The sequence below is a fragment of the Ailuropoda melanoleuca genome, chromosome 17 (assembly GCF_002007445.2).
Source record: "Ailuropoda melanoleuca isolate Jingjing chromosome 17, ASM200744v2, whole genome shotgun sequence".
Classification (NCBI taxonomy): Eukaryota; Metazoa; Chordata; class Mammalia; order Carnivora; family Ursidae; genus Ailuropoda; species Ailuropoda melanoleuca.
The window spans coordinates 17903919-17912264 of record NC_048234.1 but is presented as its reverse complement, the minus strand read 5'-3'; the positions used below and the strand labels follow the sequence as shown (position 1 = coordinate 17912264).

The 8346-nt window shown below is 42.9% G+C and overlaps 1 long non-coding RNA gene across 1 annotated transcript in view; it reads left to right on the top strand.

Annotated features, from left to right (window-relative positions):
- The first annotated feature begins 3009 nt into the window (after positions 1-3009).
- LOC117796914 overlaps positions 3010-8346 on the top strand; it is a 9026-nt gene continuing 3689 nt past the window's right edge. Inside the window, exons 1-2 of the long non-coding RNA XR_004621617.1 lie at positions 3010-3395; positions 6957-7196. This is a non-coding gene — a long non-coding RNA (uncharacterized LOC117796914). The remainder of the gene's footprint in view (positions 3396-6956; positions 7197-8346) is intronic.

The window sequence follows — 8346 nt, the reverse complement described above, 5'->3', positions numbered from 1 at the left end:
GGCTTTCTGCTTGCGCATTTGCCCCACCTTTCAAATCCCATGGCCACTTCTCTTCCTCCTCTTAAATGCTCTCCCCCTTCCCCTCTTCTACTAGATATTATTGCAGATGAGTTTCCCAGAATATACTAGTTCACTCTCGAGCTTGGGATCTTCCAAGTAACTCCACCTCAGACCCGGACTCTAACTTCCAGGTCCTGTTGTGCCGACCCCGCCCTTCTTCAGGCTTCTCTTCCCACATCCGCAGGTTGGCCAACGGAACCATTCACAAGAACGTCCACACGTGCCTCGCGGCGCCTGCTCTGCCCATTGGTTCATGGCAGTCTCTCCCTTGAAGGTTCCAATCCCATCCAAGGTCAACAAATGCTTCTTCCTTCAGTGAACTTTCCTCTGTTGCTCCAGCTGAAAATGTGATTCCTTCTTTGCACTTCCTTGGTATGGTTCCTATTTGCTGCCATAATAAATTATCACAAACAATGGATTAAAACAATTTACAATTGATTCTCTTCAGTCAGAAGTCAGAATAGGTCTTACTAGACTACAGTCAAGATGTTGGTAGGGCTAGGTTCCTTCTAGAGGCTCTAGAGGAAAACCTGTCTCTTTGTCTTTTACAACTCATAGAAGTGTTGGCACTTCTTGGCTTGTGGCCCCTTCTTCCACCTCCGAAGACACAGCATGGTATCTCTCGGACTCTGATGCCTGACCATCCCTCCCTCCTTTTCACTTATGATGACCCTTGTGATTACATTGGGTCCACCCAAATAATCCAGTATAATCACCTTCTCTAAAAATTCTTAATCAAAGCTGCAATCCCATTTCCATGTGTGATAACAGTCTCAGGCTCTGAGGATCAGAATGTGAATATCTTTGAAGGCGTTGCTATTTGACATCATAGTAACACTACTCTCGTGGCTAATAGAAAATTCTACCTACTATTACAATTACTTTGGTGCACATTTTCTCTATGCTACAAATTTCTGTAGGATAAGGACAAAAATTAGCCTGTACTTAGCTTTGTGCTCGTGGCAAAGCATGCAGAATGAGAACCATGCCCAGAAGACAGAGATGCTGATGGCCAAGGGAAAAAGCTCTCTGGGGTGAGCAAGAGAATCATGAGCAAATGCAAGACCTATTTGATGGGTCCACTGACCCAAAGACCCATGTAAGCAATGCTTCTTCTTAGCTGCAATTTTTAACCCATGCCATCAAAAACCAATGCACTTGACGTGTAGTGTTCTTCCCAAGAGCTAAATGGCAGTACAAAAACACATCATCACTTTGCAGATTTGTCGTCGCAAATCGATTATGAGAAACACCAAACACATTTTTTCTGTTTACGGAAGACTATGCACTCTCTATGCACCTATTAATTCTGTGGAATGTGATTTACGTAGTTGAAAATAAGAAAAAGAAGTGCTTTCCTCACAAAATTTAAAACTAATACTCTTTCAAAATTCAAGAAGTTTCCCTCTCTACATTTGATTGTGGTCCAGTTTTTCAGGTCTGTTCAATAGCTCTTCATCTAAATATTTTGTTCCTTTTTGATCATTGTTTTTCATTCATAATAAAGGTCTTCCTCTGAAAGTCTGTATTTGGCTGAATCTAATTTATAATCAAGTGTCATATATTAAAACTTACATTCATGTACATGGTTTTGTATGAATTTTTAACTATTTCCTGTTTATCATGGACAGTAGTTAAGCATCTTTGATAAATTTTTTTTAAGAGGGGGGGATGGGAGGAAAGGGTGGAGGGAGAGGGAGAGAGAGAATCTCAGGTAGACTCCACTCTGAGTGTGGAACTTGACATGGGGCTCGATCTCACGACCTTGAGATCATGACCTGAGCTGAAATCAAGGGTTGGATGTTCAACCAACTGAGCCACCCAGGCTCCCTGATAAGTTGTCACTTTAATACCCTCCCTACGTTGTCTCCAAAGCTGCTTGTTATACTGTTTCACTGCATTTTTGTTTTCTGGTACATTCATGTTTATGGTATTTCGTGCACAATTGCTGTTGCATTAAATGGCACCCTAGTGGCTTCTAAAATCAAACAGGCCTTTTCAATTTTTTAACTTAGAACCAGAGTAGTCTTTCACTAGAGGAACAGAAAAGATGTGTTTTTTGTTTGTCTGAGGTGTTTTCCTCAAGGCTAACAGGACTTGACTGAGCTTTTTAAAAGTTTCTATTATTTTTCTTAAAAAAAGGTTAAATCCATCTAATTTCAAGTATATTCTGTAGAAATCAAAATGATCAGGAACATCAAATGATGCATGCTTCAAAAGGTAACCATAAAAATTAGCTTCACTGACGCAGAATATAGCCACAAAAAGATGGCCGCCTGCCATTAGCCCTGCTGGAGAGGTCTGCCTGCCTCAGACAATTTTCTTTTCACAATCTGTTAGTTTCCACAGTCCTCAGTCAAAGACCGTGTCATTAATGCCATTTTGGGGGCCTGAACCAAAAGGAAGAGATTTAAAAAATCAGGAAATAGAGTTTTATGTCTATATTCTACCATATGTACTTAAAATATATACACTTTATTTAGCATTATAAAAGTTAACCTCCAAAGTAACCAAACATATGTTTACTGAACCTTAATATTACTAGAGTAAATTACAAAAACAAAGAAGAGAAGACAATATGGAGATACATAGGAAACAAAGGAAGAATTTAAATAGATTGCAGGAAGACAAATAAATACATCTGTCATATTAGTAGATGAAAACAGGATAAATCCGCCTCCTATGAGAAAAGTTCTTCACAAGAGTTCACAGAGCAAAACCCAGCTATGTCTGCATGAAACTCTAAAGATTACGTGACTTTGAGGAGGTCAAAGATAAAACTGCGGGAACTGCTCTAACCCGTGGAAGGGAAGTGGAGACAAATAGAAAACAAAGCAGAATTAAAACAATAACAAAAACAGAACAAAGTGCATTTATATTCAGGATAAAAGCCAGTCACAAGATAAAGAGGAGCATTTTGTAAAGGCAACCATCACCCAGGAGATGGGCTGCTGGGTATGAGGATGTGGAGTGTCCCCAGTTGTCCCTTTATGGGACATCTGTAGACACCTCATACCCAAGGCTCTTGCCAGAATATTCCAGCTACCTGGTATTTTCTGACTACTGTGGGGAGGGTGTGAGGAGACATCAGTCCACGATGCCTTGTTTACCAGGATCTCGCCATGAGGACCTGTGGCATCTGCTGTCCTTGTTGACACCTGCCTGTGACTGCCCGGAGCTGTGGCAGCTATGTTGGGACCATGAGGGGGTTAGTCTGGGCAGGACACACTGAGGATGATAGAGCAGAAAGATGGAAGCCGCCTGCTCCTTGACGACAGCGCTGAGCCACTGAACGAACCAGCTCCGGAGCCTCCCCACGCGGGACTTCTCGTTACGTGAGCTAATTGTTCCTACTGTTTGAAGTTATTTTTAACTGGGTTCTCTTTCTTACAGCTGAGAGCAGTAAAGCTCATACAGCAGCCTGGAGAGGTGCACCCTCCCCGGCATCCCGCACTGGGCACACGGTGCATTCCTGGTCACCTGATGAAGGGGACGATTTTAAATGCATGCTGTTAGTTGTTATCTAGCAAACAGACCGTCTATTTTTAAAATAAATGAAAATAAATAAATAAAAGTTGCCTTCTTCCAGTATCTGTGGCGGGGTAGCCCTCTCTCTAACTGGTACTTTCTACCTTAACCTGTTTACTTCACAGATGCCTGTTTATGTGTCACATCTTTTATTTTAATGGATATTATTATTTTGTTTATCTTCCTGAGGCTTCTCTACATTCTAATGTTAAAATCTTTGTCAAACTCTCCTGCGAATTCAACTCCTCTGCCCTCAGCTAAGTCTCTGGCATTAATTTTGCTGTTTTTTTTAGCATGAGATTTCTTTATGACTTTAGTAAATTTAACTTGTAGGCTCCTACGAGCAGAAGGATCTTCAGCCTGTAAACTGTGTGTGTGGTATGTAGTGTGGTGATACGGTGTGTGTGTGTGATATGGTGTGTGTGTGTGTGTGTGTGTGGTGACATGGTGTGTGCATGTATATGTTGTATTGGGTGTGTGTGTGTGTGTTTGTGTGTGTGTGTGAGTGAGATATGGTGTGTGTGTGTGTAGTACAGGGTGTGTGTGTATATGTTGTATTGGGTGTGTGTGTGTGTGATATGGTGTGTGTGTGCGTGTGTGATATGGTGTGTGTGTGCGTGTGTGTGTGTGTGACATGGTGTGTGCGTGTATATGGTGATATGGGGTGTGTGTGTATGCTCGCACTTATGCATATGTATGCACACATATGTTTTTGGGGGGTTGTCACCGCCAGGCTCCCAGCCCCCTCAGTCAGGACCAGGTTGTGCAGTGGTCCAGAGCTCCTGCCCCTGGTGAGGTTGGGGACTGCAGACCAGCAAGGGTTTCGCTCAGCTCTGGCCATGAGCCTGGTCTTTGCATCCCTGCTGCTCATGTCTCTGGTTCTGTACAAGTCATAGGCTCAAATGTCATTGGCAGCAGCTCCTCTGCCTTGTTTCAGGGTTGAACAGTCTCACCTTAAGCCCAGGTGTCAAGTCCTGTAAAATACATGGTCCCTGTTGCCCACGTGGGGGAACCCGGTGAGCACAGCGTGGCAGCACGGGCTCCATGGCTTTAGTTCCACTCTCGGCTTCCCCCCTGCGTGTCCAGGGCATGGTGGATTGTAAGAGCACGCCTATTTATCTTTGCTTTACCCGTATGTACTTTACCCATCAGAGCTGCATCTTTGGAGCAGAGAGGGTTCATCGATGTGTTAATCTACTGATTCATTTTTATTGGAATTCCCTTTAAACTTTCTAAAAAATATATGATCACAGTTATACCTTCTTTAAAAACTCTCAATGAGTTGTTTTGGAATATAAAAGCTACACTTCCTATAATGATATAAAAGGGCTTCTCCACTTTTATTTTGCAAGAACCTCCCTAGACCCTTTCCTGTCTCTCAGGGTTTAGAAAACTACTCAAGACAATTAATACCTTTGAGTATATATAACACATGGCTAGACACAGGGATACATCTAGAACAATTCCTGGCGTGTCGTGGTCACTCAATAGATGTTAGTGGCTGTTGCTGTGTTTACATTTAGCCAAATGTTATTACATAAGACATCTCCATTAAAAAATTGAGATTTGAATTCATGTCACTTCTTTTTCTTTTTTCCTCCACTAAATACTAGGATATTCTTCTAAATCTGTCAGCACTGATGGTCATAAAATAAACAGATTGCAGGCACATCTTCAGGCACTGGTAGTAAAGACCCCCTGTCCAAAGTTCTTATGCATTCCACACACCTCCATGCTGTTCCTGGCAGACATGACTAATCAATCACCTCATTCTTCTCCTGCGAGTGGAGACGAGGCTCCAGGCAGCCACAATAGATCCATCAGATTTTATAAGAGGAGTGAAGGCAATTTTCCATCCCTCCCGAAAAGACATGGCCATGGACAGGCTGCATGAGGGAAGCAAATGGTTTCTTTTCGAGAGTCTCTCGTTTTCAGGAAGTTTAAACCTGTGGTGTACTTTCAAAAGAACAAAAACTGAAATAATGGATTTTACCAACGAAATGAAAAGTTATAGTTCAATCATGAATTCATACCTGGAGAAAATGCTGGCTAATTTGCTGTCTAAAATTACTGATTATTTTAAACATATTTGATGTGAAGTAATTGGTTCCATTGTCTCCCAAATAATTGTCGAATGGGAACCATTGCTTGGAAGGGAAAATTATCCAGGTTACTTGGTAAGAATAGATCGTGATAAATTGGCTTGGGTCAGGGGGATGTTCTAGGAAATCAGAATTAGCAGGAAGAAGACATGCCAAAGGGCAGAGCTCTTTTGTGTTTGTGACCAATCAGGAATGTGTCCCAGCCGCGCGGCTGACCTACTCACCTCCACCTAGGATTCCCATCCCCAACCCGCCTGTATCCCAGAATCATTAAATTGTATTTTCTGTCTCTACTAACCCACCCGGCTACATTTTTCTACTTTAACCAAACCCATTCTCTTCTTATGTCTGCCCCTCAGCAGTAATAGGGAGAAATAGGAGAAATGTGGAGTAGGACATACCATTATTATCCCCCCCAGGCTAAGAAATCATTTGTGCTATAAACACGAAAGCATGTTGTTTACAGAAAAGCAGAATAGCCAGAAAGTACTCCAGAAGTTTGAAGAAGCAACAGATGTCCCTGGAGTGATAAGAGAGTGTTCACAGAGGAGATAGAATTCGAGCTGGGTAGCATGGCATCGCTGTTGTCATGAAGTTGGGTTTCCAGCAGGAGGAGGTGACAGTTGCATGTCTATGCCTTTCTGAGCACAAAGTATGTGTCCTGGGAGCTGTGCCCAGGACCCCGCTGCAGAGCTGTGGCCACACACACGGTCTGTGCAGGTGGAAATTTTGTCTCAACCATTATATTTGCTTAGTTCCCTACTACTCAGATTTTTATAACTTTTATGTTCTGTCTCTGTTCTTGGCATTGCCCTCTCATGGGCTTCTAAGCCCTGGCTTGAATTAGTTTTGCTGGATGTTTCCAAAGAGAGCTAAATCAAGGGGAGAATAAAGATATTGAGCAACTAATGGGAGGAAAAGGAAGGAACGGACACAAACGATATCATGGATCCCTCCTAAGACTGTATACTTGTGCTCAATCCAAATCTCTCTTTCCCCTCTCTTCTACCGCAGTGAAGAGATAGACTCGCGGCTCCGTGCACCTTGGGGCTGGCTCTGAACTTGCATTAAAAGTGCCGAGCAGTGCTTTGTGTCCTCCAGCTCACGATAGCGCTGTGTCTTGTCATGCACTAGTCGCTCTCTGCTGGTCCCGAGAGTCAGCCTTTCGTGCACGACCTGAGCTGGACCTTTGTAAGAATATCGTAGAAACGTTTTTTTTTAAGGGATATAAACCTTAAAATGAGTTTGATTTTTTTTTTTTTTTAGAACGATGTGGTCTGCCCAACAGAGTCACTTCCCAAACAGCAGGAACATATGGAGAGTCCGAGAGCTGAAGGCATGAGAAACCCGATAAAGCCATTCCAGCCCCAAATGTCCGAAACGAAATGAACGTGAACTTCGCCATGTGAAATATGATTTGGGCATGTTTGAATACGCTCAAACTTGATACAAAGAAACAACAGTCCTTGGTCGTTTTAGAGAGTGCTAACTCAACCTCAGAGGATGGTACACTACCTTCTTTCTGTTTGGGTTTTGCTAGTAAGGAAAATAAACTCCCAAATTCCTCACAAGGCAGAGAAAAAAGTCCAGTCCACATGATCGCCTGGTTCTACCTCTTTAAAAATATGCGTATATGCGTTTGCTTTCAGATGAGAAGAAGGCAAAAGCACAGAATGTCTAAATAATATATGTGAGAATACACACGACGGATAAGTAGCCCATTTTGGAGCAGACAGTTCACTCAAATGGCATTAATTCACTTAGGAATTCTATAAATGTCACAGGCCGACTGTCTTAGTTTTCTCCTGGCAAGTACCACACACAACCTTAGTGGCTCCCACAGCATCCATTTGTTATCTCGATTTTGTAGATCGGGCTTTCAGGAGGGCTGGACAGGGCTCCGCTTTGGGTCTCGTGGGCTGAAACCAGGTGCTGGTAGGAAAGTATTTACTCAGAGTTTCTGGGAAACAAGGACCTTCCAGGCTTATTCAGATCTTTGGCAGAACCCAGTTCCTTGTGGTCGCAAGTCTGAGGACCCTGGTATCTTGCTGGCTGTCACCTGGAGGTCACACTCTGCTCCCTAGAAGCAACCCACACTCCCTCCCACCTGGCATCCTTCATGTTCAAGGCCAGCGATGGTGGGTCAAATCCTTCCAGTGCATCGACTTTCTAACTTCTCCTTTTGCCTTTGCCTTCTGCCACCAGCCAGAGAAAGTTCTCTGCTTTTAAGGCTTCCTGTGATTGGATTAAGCCCTCCCGGACAATCACCCTGTTCTGAGATTAACTAGGCCATACAGCATTATCACAGCGGGTTATGCGGTCATGCTCAAAACTCTGGGCCTTCGAGTGGAATCTGGGGGCCCTTCCCAGACCCAAGTCAGAAGTACAGAATGCCAGCCTTGAAGGGAAGCTTGGAAAATACAGATTTAACTTTTCACCTAAACCATGACTCCTGCACATGGAGAAAAGATCTTTCTTTTTTATTTATTTATTTATTTATTTATTTATTTATTTATTTATTTATTATTATCTTATGTTAATCACCATACAGTACATCCCCAGATTCCGATGTAAAGTTTGATGCTTCATTAGTTGCGTATAACACCCTGCACCATGCAATACGTGCCCTCCTTACTACCCATCACCAGTCTATCCC